This window comes from Phasianus colchicus, chromosome 15 (assembly GCF_987193195.1).
Source record: "Phasianus colchicus chromosome 15, bPhaCol1.hap1.1, whole genome shotgun sequence".
Taxonomy (NCBI): Eukaryota; Metazoa; Chordata; class Aves; order Galliformes; family Phasianidae; genus Phasianus; species Phasianus colchicus.
The window spans coordinates 7,172,084-7,190,811 of NC_143450.1; the positions used below are offsets into that span (position 1 = coordinate 7,172,084).

At 38.0% G+C, this 18,728-nt stretch overlaps 1 long non-coding RNA gene across 1 annotated transcript in view; it reads right to left on the minus strand.

Annotated features, from left to right (window-relative positions):
* The window catches only part of LOC149915888 (uncharacterized), a 30,111-nt gene that overhangs the window by 10,843 nt on the left and 540 nt on the right, over window positions 1–18,728 (minus strand). The gene's annotated exons all lie outside the window — the stretch shown is intronic.

Genomic DNA, 18,728 nt, shown 5'->3' on the forward strand with positions numbered 1-18,728 from the left:
AGTATCAGCATCCAAAGCAGATCACAGAATCACAGAATCATAGGGGTTGGAAGGGACCTCCAGAGATCATTGAGTCCAACCCCCCTGCCAAACAGGTTCCCTACACCAGGTTGCACAAGTGGGTGTCCAGGCAGGTCTTGAATATCTCCAGAGAAGGAGATCCCACAACCTCCCTGGGCAGCCTGTTCCAGTGCTCAAGTTACCAAGCCTCCAGGCAAGCTGGTCAGCAGGCCACGAGAACAGATCTATGGCATCCTCAGCTACCAAGTGCACACTTCCCCCATCCTCAAGGAAAACCCATCTTGCCTGATCTGTGGAAAACTTAAATCTATCTCACCTATGATTCTTACCAATTTGTACTTAATCATTACAAAAGGAAGAGATTCAAAGTCAACCTCCACCTTCTACTCTGCCAAACCTCTTCTTTGGAACTTTTGTATTTGCAACAGAGATGGTGCTATATGCAAAGGCTGATTTTCCATTCCATTCCTATTTTGAAACAGGCAAATAAATACGAGCTTACAACAGAAAAAAAAAAAAAAACAAAAAAAAAACACTTCAGATATATATATTAAAAAAAAGACTTCCTATTAATGAAACAACGCAATAAAAGCAGAAATACAGGCAGAAGATGAAACATTAAGAAAATTTCTTCAGTGGAAGTGCATCTTTCTATCCACATCTTTTTCAGTTGGTTTACAACTACTATCACCACTTATCAAGTCCAAATTAACAATGAAACAAGCAAAAAAATCGCTCTTAGATTGGGTATGTACTCAAACATTATGGCCTTGCAGAGAAAGGCTCTATGCTATAGAAATATTCCAAAAAACTGCAACAGGTTATGTAATGGTAAGGTCAAACCAATGGAAAACAGAAAAGAAAACTTCCTCATAAAACACCATTAATACTGCGGGTCTCAGAGTCTCAATTAGATTACAGAGACATATGTCTGTACAAAATTCAAAGCTTATGTACTTTAAACTGCTTGCTTAGGTGATTCTAATCCAACCAAACCTGGAAGGTGGCTATATGTGAGCTAAAAGCAGGAGGCTTGATCATTCAAGAAAAAATACACAACTCTATTGCCCTTGGGGCTACAAATCAGCCTTGTACCACTGTGGCTGAGGTATTTAACTCACATGAATCATTTTGAACTATCTGCATAATAAAATATGTAGTTCCCAGACGTCAAAATCTGATCTATTGCCTATTTTACTTACAGAAAAAAGGCTGGAAAGGTAATTAGTTTTTACTATTCTCTTTTTAAAATGAGCAAGAACTTTAGGTGTCCAAGGAAACAATGATAGGCAATGCATTGCATAAAACTCACCTACACATGATCTCCTAATGACCCACAGCAGTTATTGAATAGATTTCATACTTGTTTTGGAATAAATTCTAGGTTATAACTAGGTTCAGATTATCAACGGATAGTTTCAGTCAGCTTTCACATCATTAGGTGTGAAATAGGCCCTATTTCATTTTCTTAGGATCTAAGCCAGCTCCAAAAATGAAGTTTTTCTTTTTTTTTTTTTTTTTTCCCCACAAGCACTAAGTTATTTTCTAGCTTGAGATATTTAGTTACCATGAGAATTTGTTAATAAGAGAAATATTTCTGTTGCTGTACAAAAAGAAAAAAAAAAAATCCACATACCTCTAGTCAACAGTTTGCAAATAACCAATAAAGCAAGCAACAATAGTTTCCAACTCACTGATATTTAAAAGGCTTCATGAAGTGGTGGCATATTCTTTTATGCAGCGTTAAGGAAAAAGGAAAAAAGTATACATAAATGTATTTAGTTCATTTTATTAATGAGTTTCACATCACTAATTTCCAACAGTCCCAAACTTACCACAGTCGCACTGAATGCCAGTCTTCCCTCAAGCAGAACCTAGGAGAAAAGACTTACACAATGAACTCAATAAACTGAAATGTAATCAAACTAAAACCAGCAGTTGATTTGTCTGAATAGAGAAAGGGAAAATGTGCAATATCTTTAATATATGGATGGCTGGGTAGACTAAATGACTGTCACACAGAAAGCTTATCAGTAAACACTGCAGAAAGCCTTAAGATTTTACAATAAATGACTGGTTTCAATCAAACACTGCTAAAGCAAAAGGCATGGCCCACAGGAGTAATTACAGTCTCTTTACTGAAACAAAGGGCAATTACAACAAGCTGAAGTATGCTCACAATAGTTGAGCACTTGATTATAGAGTGCTACAGCAATCAGTAAAAAAAGGGATACACAGCATATCCCTGCACAGTCCCAGTTTGATATTATTGCTCAGTGCAGGAGGCGCTCCCATACGGGCTTAATGCAGAGCTTTGGCTCTGACTTGTAAAATGTAACACAAATACTGGAGAGCAATTTTAAGTATAGAAAAGGGAAGAAAAGCCCAAGGCAAGAGACTAGTGGGCAAACTCACTGTAGTCTCGTCTACATCCAATTGTGACTGTGCATGACTGAGCTGCTGGATTCCTCCTGCAGAAACCACTGCAGTGCAGCAGTGCTGTGTGAGCATCATGCTGCCTCACAGTTGTTCTGTGCACTGCCTTTGGCTTGTCTTCACAGCACAGAATTTAAGCAGGACTAGCAGAACTGTGCAGTTATACTGAATTACTCAGCTGATCTGCCGTATCACTGCAAGTATTTAAAAAAAAAAAAAAAAAAGTCAGGCTGCTTTTAAGACCAATCAAGGTTTGGCACCACTTCCTTCACATTTCGAATCAGAATATCAAAGATTCACACACCTCACTAAAAACTCCACGGAGGCAAAGCTATTACAAAAAAATATAGCTAAGCTTAGAGAAAAGAGCTCTTCTGTAGCTCAGCAGAGTCTTTTGTCTCATACACAGGCACCATGATTCTTACTGTCATAGAAGTTCAGCAGGAGCCACAAAACAGCAAGACAAACTGAAAGATTCTCCCATTCCCATCCCCAAATGTACTTTCACGTGCTCACAGAAGCCACCATATACAAAATAAGTACTTTTTGGCAAAGCTGGAGTGCTAAAAACTAATACTATCCCATGACAACTGGACAATGCTACTGGGAGAATCAGACTCAAGTGATTCAGAGCAAGGGCTGGACAGGATTTAAAACAGAAAAACAGAGCTCTTCAGTTTGGTGCTTCACTTTTCTGAAGTTCAGTACGGTTCCCTCTCTTCCCATCCAAAGCCATGTTCTATTTTCTGAAAGTTACCTGATGAACAATATTATAGTGCTGCTATTCTGATATTCCATTAGCTATTCAGTGAGATGAGAAATAGCAGCGAGACTCTTCTATCAGCCACTTAGTGCTAATTTCTTCAGTGTTAACTGTTTCTCTGTGCTTTTTCCTTTTATTAAGGAAACCTTACCAAATTAAGGTTTGACTAACCTTCCACTTTCATTCCATATCATTCAGCTAAATTAGTAAAAATAAAAATTCACAATTATAAAGATGTATGAGATAGTTTAAAAAGAAAATGTTTAAAAAAATGAATGCAAAGATCAAGAAAAAAAGTCATATTTTGATGAAAAATTCAGATTGGTGTATACTTAGATTCATAGAAAAAAACACAGCAAATCAGTAGCAAGCAGGTAAAGCTTGAATCTAGCAGAATGTAGGTAGCATCCAAGTTTAAGATAAAAATAACATCCTTCATTGGACTATTTTATTCTCACTGCATGTGCTGCTCAATCTCTTTAGCTCATCATCTTAAAATCTAGCCATGTAATCAATATATGCCAACACATCACAAAACAAAACAAGCTAAAAATAAAAGAGCAAGTTACACACAGGTGATTCTCAAGCTGTGGCCTACAGTTTTCTTTTTCTTATTATAGACAGGCAATCAGTCCTCATCATTTCAAAAGACACACAAGATAAATGTACATTCCAAAAAAAACCTGAAGCCTCGAGTTCATATTTTAAAAAGCAAACTTAGGACACCTCCTCAGCTTGCTACACAAAATGCAGGTAAGCTGAGCAAACTCTGGATTTGTTTTCAGACCAGTTGTTTAAAGCACTGAACTTTCCTTGTCATCACCTTTATTTCTGTGGTGTTCTTCTGTATTAGTATAAAGACACTGAAACTTGAAAAAGTATATACCATAAATTGCATGCAGCAAGAATAGAGTCCTTCCTGTAACAGGAGTAATGTCTGTGGCTTGGTCATTAAACTTGACTGACTCATGCTTTGTGTATAAATGCCCAGCACCAAGTTACCTGGCGATGTCAAATGTATGGTCTATCTACATGAATACAGAGATTTGTGTGTCTGGATAGTTAATCTAAAAGCAGACCCAGTCTGTTTCAGAAGCCTAAGAATAGAAGAAACAAAGTTCTATAGGACATTGTGTTATATTTGTTAACTGGGTAGGAATGACATATTCCTATGTCTAAAGGATCTGACTGTAATGCAAATAAAAATGTTAAAAGTAATGTAACATCTGCAGGTTCAATCAATTCTGTTTACTCAGGAAAAACTCCCCATGAAAATGAGAAAATATTAATAATCTTCCATACAAGACTATTTGTTGAAATAACTACAGAATAACTTTCATGGATCCAGCTGTCAATTTAATCTCTTCTCTCAGTTTGTCTTGGAATAGCCTACCCCTCTCACATACCTCTATGTCTGCCCTATCAATTCAGGCTTACCCTAGCATCCCTCTCCCTTTCTGTGGTTACCATACTTCTACAAGCACCCCTCATGATGACTGACAGGACCACACCTTTCTTTTGAACAGAGTCCTACTGTGTCATCAGATCTGCATTAAGCAGTTATTAAAACAAAACATTAAATAATTAATCATTAATTGTTTATTACTACAATTTCATCACTCTGAGCTACGTGATAATATAAATATTCTCATCAAGATTTTTGTATGTGTGTTTTTTTTTTTAATCTGCTCTTAAGCATTGGGGGAAAAAAACAGCAAATAGAATAAGCAATTGAAACCTCTCTAGTAATAGAAAAGGTAGATGCAGCACAGGCAAGGATGTTGAAAATCTTCAAATACTGCCCCATCAGCTCACCTTGGTGCCAAGCTGTGCAGCTGAAGAGCAGTAAGAGAGGCAATTTTCCTTAGTCTTTAATAACACTGACACCCACTCATAAAGAACTTCACTACATGTCCACTTGCTTCCTTCCAGGCTTTTGTGCATGTGGCCTTCACACTTAGCCTTGGAGAGTCACCTAGCTTCACAAAGCACAAAAGGAAAACCAGTAACAGTTGGCTCACAGAGGAGATGGATGCTCTCAGGCTGAGTGAAGGGATTAGTTGTTATGGACCACAATTAAAGGAAAGGGAGATGGAGGAGGATGTGTCTGTGTTTGTTGTCAGACTATACGACATGCACAGCAACCCAACATCACATCCAATTAGTATTTTCACTAGAGCACTAATTAATCACTTCAGACATCTTATCTGTCTCCCACACCTCCCTGCCTCAACTGTGTCATCACTTACACTGTATAATGCTGCTAACTAAAACAACCTAGAAGCTTAATGTCCATAGAATTGTTGTTTCCCTACCCTCTGCCTCTTTCACCTAACAGAAATAAGGCTGCTAGTACAGCAAATCCTTTGCATGGCTGTGGCAGAGGCTCATCATCTGAAGACACCCAGCAAACATGCTCATCACCAGGTATAAAAAGTGGCTGGAAGCAGCACAGCTGGTGATACCTGCAGCTCCTCCACAGCTGCTCCTCCTCCTTGTGCTACCTGCACTATGACAGATGCTCTGGACTGGCTTTACAGCTAGGCTTCTGTCTGCAGCCCTTCAACAACACAAACACTTCCCAGAACCAAAGTCTAATAGTCAAGAAGCGTATCTTGAGTTCCGCTGACACCAAGGGTGTAGAAGCAGGGTAACGCTTCCCCTTGTTTTACTCTTTACCTCAGATATACTAAGCAAGGGAAGAACAATTTTCCCTTGGAAAAATGTATTTTAATTTTTTCCCCCCTTTCCAAATGGGGACAGCATTTTCACACAAAACAGAATGCTTAGCTGTGCCAATTTAAGGAACTAAAAACAACAACAACAAAAAAAAAGTTAGAAACATGAGGTGCTTTTGAAGCTCTCAGTGGTCAAGTAACACTTCTACCATACCTGCAAAGCCTAGAAATTGGAAAAGCCTAGTAGAAGCTGGACTTTCACTCTACCCACTAAAATAGATTTAAGTATTTTGTTCACAATTTCAAACAGAAGATTGTTTTTAAATAAGCATTTAGTATTTTTGATTGTCAGCTAGAGCTCCTAAGCACTCCTTTGCAAATGGCCTAATAGATTTGAAACCCATTATGAAGGTGATTGTCAGGCAGGAACAGAGAAGATTCAGTCAGTCTACTTTTGTTATGGTCAGACCAGCAACTTAACAACCGAACAACCGTAGTTGTACAAAAATTTTTTTAAACAACTTTTCAAAACAAAAGCAAAACCCAGAGAGAGTTCTTCTTGAAAACAAAAGAAATCAAACACGGGATTTACAGTTTTATTCCTGCTGTTATTGTTTCTTTTTCCCCTCCCTGTGATATCAGTAGTGCAGATACTGAAGTGTCCATCTACATGAATAGATAAAAACAAACTGGACATTTGAGAGGTCAGGTGCTCTTGAATGCCATCAGATATTTTAGAAACCTAAAAGTTGATCTCATTTCTATTAACTACTACACAGAACAATCCAGAAAGTACACGTCATTTACTTAAGCAGCATGACTAGTAACATGTTGGTAGCATTTGCACTTAACCAAAGAAGTAATAAGCTGAGAAAAAAAGAGCAAAAAGATTCAGAGAAAAAAACAGTCAGTGGGAATACGAGCTATTTCAACTAAAAGCAATTTTACTTTGAAGAGAAAAGCAGACATTTTCTGGAACAACTGTCACAATACTACAAAGAAGATTCCCTCCTCGCTAAAAGTTTCTAGGACTCGAGAAAAAAAAACTGCTTTTCAGTTTTGATATTTAATAAGATTTCTCAGTAGACATTCCTCACTTAAAAAGAAAGAAGTTAAAGGAAAACGGAAGAGAGAGAACAAGCAAGTTCATTCGCAACTTTGATCTTGAGTCATTTACATTTGTTGTTATCATAGAATCAGGGAGGCTGTTTTCACTGCAGGCTGTGTGTGCTGCAGTGTCTCTTGCTTAGAGTTAGAGCTTCAGAAAGCCAAAGTAATTTCTTGAAACAACTCACCAAAAAGTTCTTGGGGAGGGGGAAAAAAGAAAAAAAAAGGTCAATTCGTTTGTAACTGAAACTGACAGCAAAAGGTTTTCTGGGATACTGTTTGAATCACAACTCTTTCAAACACTTGCAGAACAGCCCTGTTCAGCAAACAAACTGTTAGCAAGGCATAGAGCTTATTGCAGAGCGTTACATGTCAGGGCCTCAGCCAGTTCTAATTGAGCACAGGGAAATAACACAAAAGAGATGAAAGAATTCTTGGAGAACTTTCATTCTCCTTGTTCAGATCTCCTAACTTTCACGCAAGTTCCTTATGAGTCTTTATAGAAAACTGCCAGCTCGTGGCTTACTCCAAAAATATTGTCTTGCTATAGCTGAGATGGTAGCAGCTGTATTCTGTTATACCCAAACTGAAAAAAACTGAGAAAAATGCTGACTTGTGGCGTTATTCCTTTTGTTTCTGTTTTACCCTCTGATTAAGATTCATACTGCTAGCACACAAAACAAACACACTTGGAGATCTCAAAGAAATAGTGCCATACTTAGCCATAAGCTGTCTAATCAGTCACAGAATCACCCAACATAAAAAATCATCGTAAGAACCTTACGATAAATAAGAAAATTACATTTTCTTGCTAGTCTGAGATTACAGCTACATGATCTGCATTGGTCTGACCCTCCATTCAAATTCCATATGCTAGCTTCCTGAAGTACTGAGCAAGAGATGTGGTAATGTAACCTGTCCAAGGAGATTAAGCACAACAGCAAAGGCTGAGGTAATAAACGATCTGTGAGCTGAGAGCCTGAACCTTGAGAACTATGGATCAGTGGGTTTTAGTGGAAAACAGAAAAAGAAAAAAAGAAAAAAAGAAACAAAAGATGGACAAAAAAAAAAAAAAGTGAATCAAGAGGCAAGTCTGCAACAATCAAGTTGACGGAGTGGAAATATCTTGGTAATTAACGTCAGCAAAAGAAGAATGACAAAGGTTTAGAGAACAAGGAAAAGCAGCATGTAAGCAAAGCATCTGGTACCCACAGACATCATTTCAACTGTCCTTCCGAACAGGCTTTGGCTTCTCCCGGTTCCAATCTGCTACACAAAAAAGCAACAGAAACTGAAATATTGTGTATGCATGACACACAGTTGGTATTTTATGGCCTGATTTTCTTTTCCCAGAGCTCAAAGGGCTGTAACGGATAGCTAAATACACCTCACGCCACTTTGCCCAATACAGTTGGCTGTGTTTGAATATCTGTGCAGGTACCACACAGCTGAATGTCCAAACATGAGTTAACACTGTTAAATTTGTACTTAACACTTTCTATCAGCTGCCTTCTTTATTCCCTGTATTCTGGTGCTATCTCTGAAACTCCTTTAAGTCACTTCTACGTCTTTGCTGATAACATGCGATAAGGAAATCATATCTACTAATAAGGAAAAAAAATTATGTCTGAGCTTCAGTACAACTACAGAAATATCCCTGAACGCAGCTATACACTTAAGGAATTATGGAATTTAAGAAAAAGTCACTAGGTGAATGTCAAATGTGCACGCTCTCTCGGCTCCCATAACAGTTATTTTGGTCACATACTCATGACGCTACAAGAATAAACCTGATGGTTTTCTGTATCAGAGAAGGGAAAAATAAGTCACATGAGCAGGGAAAAGCTGAGCTAATTTCAAAAGAAAAACTGAAAAGAAAATTACAAACTAGAAAGAAAATCTTAGGAACTTACTGGGAGGGCAACAGCACTTTGGAAATCTGAAGAAACATCTTAAACAGCCACAGGGAAAAACTGCCAGAAAAGGCCAAACACTTGCACGCCCTTTCCTGAAGCAGACAACAACCAGCTGTCACCTCAACACACAGCTGGTCCCAAACAGTAGACGGCCCAGATGGGTGACATTTTTTTTCCCCCCCACTAAGTTTCATTATTCATGTTGAGAATTGCTGCTTAGCTAAATTATCACTCAGGTTGACTTTTCTTCACATGTGAATGTGGCATTCTGGTAAATATCTTAAGTGTGTGGAAGGGAGCGCACTTGTTCAGTTACCCCAAGAGTCTATGAAAGTGGTGGCTTTTGTCTGTGTGTATAATATTTGTTTGTGTTTTGTTCCCATTTCTTTTAGACACACACTGCAAAAGATGTTCCTGCTTGAAGCTAGGTTTATCAGTGAGATTTCATAGCAAAATGCCTCTGCTTTTGCATTACAACATAGTGTGAGTGACCGCAAAGCCCCCTGGGGAATGTAGTTCTCTTCTGGACAGGTACCTGGAACTGGAGCATTAACACTTTAAGTCCCAGTGCACTACATGACATTATGATGTGGAACACCAATAACCAAAAATCATAAAATCATGACAGTGAGGCTACAGAGTAATTCTGTGGTGGACCTCAAGAGTAAAGCAACAGAATACACACCGTTCTAGAGAAGGGCAACACAGGAACAAAAGTCTTGGGGAGAGTAGCTGAGTGAATGGGGTTTTGTCTGGAAAAGAGGAGGTTCAGGGGTGATCTTATCTCCCTCTACAACTGACAGGAGGTGGTGGTGAGATGGCTCAGCCTCTTCTTCTGCGTGACTAGTGATAGAATGAGAGGGAGTGGCTTCAAGTAGCACTAAGGGAGGTTCAGGTCAGATATTAAGGAAAAATCTCTTCTCCAAAGAATGGTCAGGCACTGGAGCAGGCTGCCCAGGGAAATGGTTGAGACACTGTCCCTAGAGGTGTTCAAGAAACATTTAGATATGGTACCAAGGGACATGGTTTAGTGGGGATGTATTGGTGGTAGGTGGACAGTAGGACTGGATGATCTCAGAGGACTTCTTGAACTTTGATGATTCTATGCCCCCCAAAAAATCAAGGTACTGTCAAACATGTAATGTCTATAACCCATGCCAATTAGCAGTAATAACTGAAAAATTGAATAATGCTCTCTCTCTAAACATCTCTAATGAATTGCTACTTAAAACACTCTTTAACAAAACTCAAAATAGCTTTGCGGCCATACTGAAGAGATCAGAAGGGAATGTGCTTCTCTAAACAAAGCACATGTTTAAGTGTGTTGGTAGAACTGTCTGTTTCATCTGTTTCATGGACAATAGAACCATCCACCCATATTGCTGTCAATCTAGGAACTTCCTGCTAGAATCCAAAAAAAAAAAAAAAAAGTATGAGAGATTGCCTGTGATTTAAAGCCATTTCATTAATGCATATCTTTGGTCATAAATTACTGTTTACCTGTTGACTGGGTTCAGAACACTCATGAGGTGTTCTTTGAAGCTAACCTCTTGGATTTAAAGATTTTTAAACAGCTGTTGAAGGACTGTTTGATCTGAAAATCTGAGTCTTTTGAAGTTGAGAGTTAATGGAATATTATTTTCTATTCACAGTGATCAAGCAGTTAATGAGATAAAGTGATGGGAAAACAGGCTTAATAGAGTATGCGGATGCATCTCTTGCTACCTTTCCTGCTGCTTTTTGTAAGGATTAACAGGAAGGCCTGATGTAGTCAGGTCCACGAGGTTAAATCATAACGAAGAAGAAAATGTTATTTAGTTAGGTACAGCATTGTACCATAACCAAAGCCATTTGGGAACTGGATTCCAAACCCCTCCACAGATGCTTACCAAACAGGCAGTTAAGCTATCAAGGATGTGGGCTGGGCTCTTCCTTCTTGGTAAAAAGGCTGGTTTCTGACTCAGAGCTGATGAAGGAAGGAAAGGGTATGACTTAACAAAATGATGATCCAATATGCCTCAACTACATATCCACTCTCGCTGTCTTTAAAAGCCCATCAAATCTATTTCATAAGGTTCCAAACACTTCAGGGAGTGCCTTTTGGACACAGTAGAAATACTATTGAAATCAAGTGCTTCTGAACAGTAAACTAACATTAAGGACTGAATGCTCTGAAATACAGAAATCTGTTCTTGTCCAGCAAGACTTTCCAATGACATAGTCCCCGTTAGCATACACCAGTAGCTACTTTAATTCACATGGGTTACACTACTAGAAGAATCAAATGCAGCAAGTCATGGAATTCAAGGGTAAATTTGAAGCTACTGATAATACATCTGCAAGATAAAATTTAGGTAGTGAGTTACATTTAAATATAAATAAACCAAAATCATAGCTTGATTTACTATGAAATAAAATAAAATCACTTGCCAGTTTTGTCCAACCTGGCCTTCAACAGCAAATGTCTATGTCATTTCTGTTGTCAGAAAAAATGGTCTAAAAATACAAAAAATGTCAAGTTATCTTTTTTTTAAAGGAGTAATACATGACAAAGGATAGATAAAAGTAATATCCATTGATATTGTGAAATTCTTCTCCATTCTTGATACTTATACAGAAGATATTAATACTGCACTGAGCATAAAGAATTAGACTAAGGCTACAATATTTATTTGTGTCCTTCTCTAGATCACAGAGTATTCCCCTTGAAATCAACCCCTGAATATTATGAATCCAGTCAATACAGTTTGTGAGAAAATAAAATGTTAAAATGTAAAGAAAACTGGCTCATAAATGAACTTGCAATCTGGCTTGATAGCTTTGTACTCTCTACTTTAGCCTCCATAAGTCGTAGTAAAATGGCAGAGGATTTCAACCCTGCATTCTGTAAAGCTGCCATAGAATAGCAACAGAAATGACAAATAGAAGGGGGGGAAGGGGGAGAGAAAAAAAACAGGAAAAAAAAAGCCATTTAGGACACACTTCCATTTATTTCCTTTGGTACATTTTGCTCTAGAGCAGAAGTGCCAAGGACACTCGTGGCTGAACTATTACATGACCTGAGAGGAAGTCGTGTTTTTACTGTTCTTTCATTACCGCTCACTAACATCTTACTAATTATATTTCTATTCTGTCTAACAGATCTTCTAATAGCACAGTTACAAAACTTCAGCCCAAGACAAATTTATACTCCTTAATACCCTTGCACAAAATACAGAATATATTTGTTCCTAATTTTTCCAGGAGGAGAGGAGGAGCACAGTTCTCCAATGCTCATCTGATGCAGCACCTCATCTCCAACAGCAGCCAATAACAGATGCAGGAAATACAAAGGGTAAAGACGTTCCCTCCTTCACACAAGGTAAATACTAGTTTGGACTGTTTTCTCCAGTGACCATGATTAGCTGGAAGTGGAAAAGTGGGACTTATAACAGTAATTAGGCTATCAAATATTACCTTCACAATAAATTATTTCAAGGTTGCTGCCTCAAGGTCCTTGGCTACAGCACCAAACAGCCTGCAGCTCCTTTGCACTGAGAATGCTAAACTATCTGTGATGTAGCAGAGAGGCAGGAATGGGAAGCAGAAAATTTCATGTCACCCAGCCAGCAATGAAAGTCAGCAGTAGTAATGGTTGAGCAGGGAGTAACAGCAAGGAAACACTTCCATTTGTTGCCTTTATTATTGTTGTTGTTGTTGTTCAAGTTGTAGCAGCAAAATTCACAGAGCTATTGAAAATTACTCCTCATTTTAAAGGGAGGTGTTATCTATCAACTCAAGCTACTTGTAAGCAGAACAGTCACATCAGAAAATAGACCAAATTCTGTCACTCTGATTGGAGACTCATTAAGCTTTTTTTTTTTTTCTTTTTTGGTCTTCTACGATACTGTTAATCTAAATCTTCAGATTTTAAAAGGGATCCTAAATTAGTCCTATTCTGTGAGATCCTCACACATGAAAGTCAAAAGGTTAAAAACCTGAGATTTCCCAAAGAACAGCTGCCATGGTGCTGTGGGGCTGGCAGCAGTGCCACCTACCCACCTTCAAAAGCACGCTGTGACCTCCATGCTTGGCAACCAGAACCCACAGCTTTAAGTTTCTTCTAGTCACCACAGATTGGAAACTTAAGGTAATACAAGTGGAGCGAGGGCACGAAGACAAGCACAGAGATATTTGGCTTCTTTTGTTTAAAATTTTTTTTACTATTTAAGAAAAGCAAAAATAGGTTACGAGTCAATTTTCTAGACAGGGAGTCAGTATCAGTGGAGAACATGCTGACATGAATACTTCTATACCCACATCTTTCAAGACAAGGTTTGATGCTATGATTTTGAAGAGATGGCAGGTATCCATCCTAACCAGTTGGTAAGCCACCATGCACTTCAGTGACCGAACAAGCAGATTATGACTCCAATAAACATCACCATTCATGCAAGGGAAGATTTTCTGACTGGAGAATTCGTAATATTTAAGCCTATATATTCACCTCTCTGTGATCGGCACTAAGTTACTTTATACTTTTTCTATTATTTAAACTAACTAAATAATAATTTTAAGAAGTCTCATTCCACTAATGCAGTAGTTAAAACTGATTTTCACAGTTGATATTTGCATTTTGCATGCTGAAACTGCAAACAATGCCCATTTTCAGGAGTACGAAACCAACTGAATAAACAGTTTCTTGATATTTTTCCTCATTCTACAGTCACCCACATTCTCAATGCTTTTAACAAGTTTTCAATAGCTACTGAATGCCAAGGTTTTTTTTTTTTAATGTATAATCTTTTCAACTTAAAGTCAAGAGCATCATATATGTCTGTTCCCAGTGCTATAAAACTAAAGTACCACACTTCTCAACTGGAACTGAAACCTACATTTACAAGAGTTTTAAGCAGGATGATATAGAAACCATGTTAATAATCAGAATCAATTTTGTTTACGCAAACGAGCTTAGCAATTGTTAAAGTAAACCAGAGCTATGCTATTGCACAGAAAACTAGTTCAAACCCTGTATATTCCTTAAATCTTTATTGCATTTGCGTGATACACAGACCTTGTGAGTAAAGCAACTGAACAGTTACTGACTCCCAGTTTAGTTTCAAAAATGCTTTTTCTTTCTATACCCACCTTGGCTTCTCATTTCATCCTAATCAGATGACTTGGAAAATCCTTTTACATAGTCACTTCTATTCCCTTCTGGGAAGGAATATTTGCTTCTCTTGCAGAAGGTAATTTACAGAAATTCAGCTGTAAGTAAGCATAGTTACAGAAGCCAGATTTACAGAAAGAATTTTTCTCTCCTCATACAAACAAACCTCTGACTCCTTCACATGCAAGGAGTGCATACAGCTTTCTCAGAAAAAAAAAAAAAAAACACAAAACAATTAAACACAATAATTCACACCAGAATGTCAGAAGAGAGAGCAGAAAATTAGCTTATAGGAACTAACTACTCAAAAGAGAAGGATGCCTATCAGAAGCCCACATGATGGTTAAATACTGCACGATGCTTTCCCATGTCCCCCAAACCAAGAATGGGGATATAACCATTTAATTTGGCCCAAACTTCACGTCAGTACATCTTGCACATACTAGCTGCAAAAGATAGTACTAAATAGTAAATATAAAACAAATTAAAACCTGAATGATTTTAGCTCACTGTGGAGTCAGCTCCAGCAGTACATCTCACAGCAACTGTTCTTCCAGCAATTTCTTCCTAGATATGTCACAAGATTCATTTTTAAGACTGCTATTTTAAAACAACTTATTTCCCTTCCTTTTAACATGAGCATCACAGGACATTTTGGAGAACCTGAACCTCAAAGTTTTTTAAAACAAACAAGCAAAAAAAAAAATAGTCCATGAAGTACAGGGAGGGTAGGTTCCGTGATACTTAACTACTGACTACAAGGAGCTGGAAGCCAGCAAAGCTAGTTTGTTTCATTCCAAATGTATCACTAAAGCAATCCAATTATTTCACTTTCTTGCTCAGATTTTAAAGGCATATTTTCCCATCCTTTCCAAATGACTTCATTAAACCTCCACCTCTATCCTGAATTAAAACCAACTTCCTTCAAGCTTAAAGCAATAACTGGTACAAGCTGCCCAAGCTGATTTCAGTGCCTGCAAGATCTGGTATCGTACTAAACTTTGGCAACTGAGCTATACTCATGCAAGTTGTCAGCGAGAAAGGAAATGGTTGAAAGTAATACTCATGAATATGCATGCAACTGAAGCTGAATTTTGATTTGGCTGCATTCATAACCCATTTATGTTCATTTCTGTGGATGATCAGATGCTGGAGATTTATTCATGAAAACTAACCCAGCACTCAGTCACCAGAAGGGAATTCTGAGCAGCATTTTCAATGGCAAGGTCTGCCAGTGCTGGTGAGCTACACAAGTCATCTAATCAGACAAGGGAAATAAGCAAAAGAAATAGTAATATATGTAAATCTAGCACAAATTACAAATATTCACAGCGAGGTATACACAGATGAGCTGCTAATCAGTACCAATTCACTGAGGAGTGGAAGTTCAGTGGTCCAGGTTCTGCCCTGTATCTACATGCAGGTACTGCAAAATGCTAATAACCATTTCCGTAACAAAGCACCTGGAAAGCTGTAAGAGGCATGAGATAGAGGAGTTGGCTATCAGTATCACACCAAGGCACTGCACAACTCTTTGCTGTCCTTTCACAAATAAAATAAAAGGAAGGAGCTAATTATTTGTTAGGACAAACTGCACAGCCCCAGTCGAGAAGGATTCAAAATCACCACTGCTATGATTTCAGATTTACTGAAAATTCCCTGCGCATTGCTAAAGTACAGCCCAACTGCCCTGAAATAGAAGATTATCTCTTCTGTTCTCACATTTAAAGACACTTTGCAAACTGGAAAGTTCTCTAAAGCTATAAAGTACATCGGATTCACGAGGGCTAGCAGCAGCTTGGCTTAATCGTAAGCTGTCAGGAGAGCTGCAACAGACCACTTTCTTCAGATTACATGAAAATCCAAGAACCGTGTTCAGAAGATTTAAGTTAGAGCAGCACAGACCCTTAACAGTAAGACGCTCTCACATTTCGGACTTTCAAATTCTTAAATTTGCCCTTTGCTTAAAAAAAGTCAATGATTTCACCAAGAAAGTTTGATTAGTTTCTTTTACTTTCTGTAATGAAGTGCCATCCTTTTTACACTTGAAAGGATCTTTGTAATAATGCAACATTGATCTTTTGAATACAGATGAGCTAACCTAGATAATAGGATTTGGTGCCTGAAAGAGAGACCTTCTGAGCATACATCTCTAAGGCTCCAGTGCCATCAAGAGGACTCGGAAGATACAACACCTATTCACAAGAAAATGTTCACGTTTTGTGTAGTAACAATACATCCTTACATTTTCGTTATATTTCTAGGAGATCTTTCAAGCCCCCCAAAAACTTTGTGATGCATCTGAGAACATAAGCAAGCAATGGTGCAGAACTAAACACAAAGAGGAAATGGGAACAAAACAGGTTCTGCTGATAAGAATTTGGAAGCTTTTCTTTTTGGTAATCCATACCATGCTATGGTGTCTAATTTATTATCTGTCATAACATCATCTGAAAAAAGATGTTCATAAGCAATTTCCTAGACAGAGAGGGAAATAACCTAGGAAAAAAAAAAAAAAAAAAAGAGGTTTTACATCAAAAACTATGCCAACAAGAGCACTCAGCAAAAAACTGAAGAGTTACCAGTTTTCCTTAAAAAGGAACTACCACTAAATGTTTCCTGAGAATGCTCGAACTCAAATCCATCACGTCCAGCAAACAGAGCAGATCACCAGGTATCAAATTAGATTTTGTTCCCAACCTTACCACAAACTTGTTGTACTGACCTCCTAACCAGGATAACAAATACACATCTCCACCCCTCCATTACCTTATTTCCTCTATTTATTTATCTACCTACACAGCCACCACATGACAGCAGCTATTTCTTGTGATGTGCTTATAGCCAGCTAGTATTGCTAGGTACATTTCATAATCCTAATCATTTCATTTCACTCTGCCCTTTTCAAATACATATTGGGCCGATTTTGAAAAGGGAGCCAAGCCGAAAACAGTATTAAAAGCAATTCAAGATAGATTCCCTGTCATCCATGACCTGCAACACAGAAAAATGCTTGGCACAAAACCAGCCATTTTTCTTAATAAAGAAAAAATTCAAAGCACCTGTACCAGCCAGAAGTGTTGCTGTGCGTGTGTGATGTTTTTGTTGTTGTTTGATTGTTAAATGTAATAGACCTAAAACTCTTCTCTTCCACCAAGAAAAAAACATCTAACATCTTAGACAAGCTCTTACCAGGCTGCCAAATCATTGTCAGAGTGGAGCAGCAAGAGCTGAACTCAAACTGTGCCTAAACACCATTTCCAAGGCAGAGCCTTTGAAAGCTGACCCTTTTGAAATCTTCCTATGATACAGTCCATTAATAGGCTTATTGGAGAAGCATTTTTATTGGAAGAATTTGTATTGGTATAGATAACTTCAGTTGAACTTTTCCTATGCACAACTATCAAATTTTGCTGGTGACAGCACACGTGCCATTATTTCAGCTTCAGCTCACCAGGTTTTCAGACTATTGAAACACAATCATTCTATATTCAGAACATCAAGCACTTCTGCTAGACCACGATAGCAGCAGGGTACCTTCCAGTTTTTTTTCGTCTGTATGTGCCTTCAGGCAGCACCTACAGATTGGGAGCTTAAGAAGAAAGTCGGTCTGAGCCATGGTTTTAACTTGTAAACAGGGTCTTTGAAAGAGCAAAGGTGTGAGTTTGTCTCCAATAAAGCAAACTTACTTTGCTGTTTGCTTTAGGCATTTTTGTGATAAATCTACAGAGTAGGAATGGATTTCCTGTCTCTTTCTGCAAACTTGCCTTTTACTGAACCAAACAGAACTGCCAGGGTTTTATTTCTGATGCAAGAATGAGAGTCAGGGTCAAAGACAGGGGGTCAAAAGTGCAGTTCAGGACGAGGTGCTTTTTTCTCAGTGCTTATGCAATCTTTTGTAGTAAGAAAAAATGAAATACTTCAATTTCCAAGGTGCCAAGAAGCAGAATTAGAAGGTTCCTGTGTTTTAGTCCTCACTCCTCTACTGATGTATTTGTCTCATTGTAACAAAGAAGAACATTTCACATAAAACTCATCTGTTTTGTACTATTAAAATGGTACTAAGCATTTTTAAAATAAATTTGAAAAAAAACCTAACCCCACGTAGTGTTCTTCCTTCACCCCAAAATCTCTTCTTGTTTTACACTAAATAGCCTGAACCAATTGCCATCTCAAATTTCTTTTGGTCAGTTGAGAAAAATACAAGGCAACAACATGCTTGAAGTCACCTAAATATTCAGATTTTAGGCCACTTCTCAGCTATTGCGCACAAAAGGAACCACAAGACACGTTTCTACACATGCACATACCCCAAAATAATCACATTGCCTCCAGCCATTCTAACGTCCCTGTAGAAAAATGCACCTGTAATCTTAAGTGACAGGCAGCGTCAAGGAATTGATGTGTGCACATTACTTCAGTGACATTTCCAACTAAATATCATCCATTCTTCAAGTGTTACATCAAAGACAAAATGAATGTCCTACTCATGACATTAGCATGTGTCCGTCAAATGGATGAAGATAAATCAACTACTTTGTAGCCTCCATCAATATAAATGCACAAAGAAATAATAAACATTATGAATTTTTAACTACCTAGCTACTTCTACCTGCAAACATCAAATTCCCTCACGCTTCAATAAAGGAAAAATACAC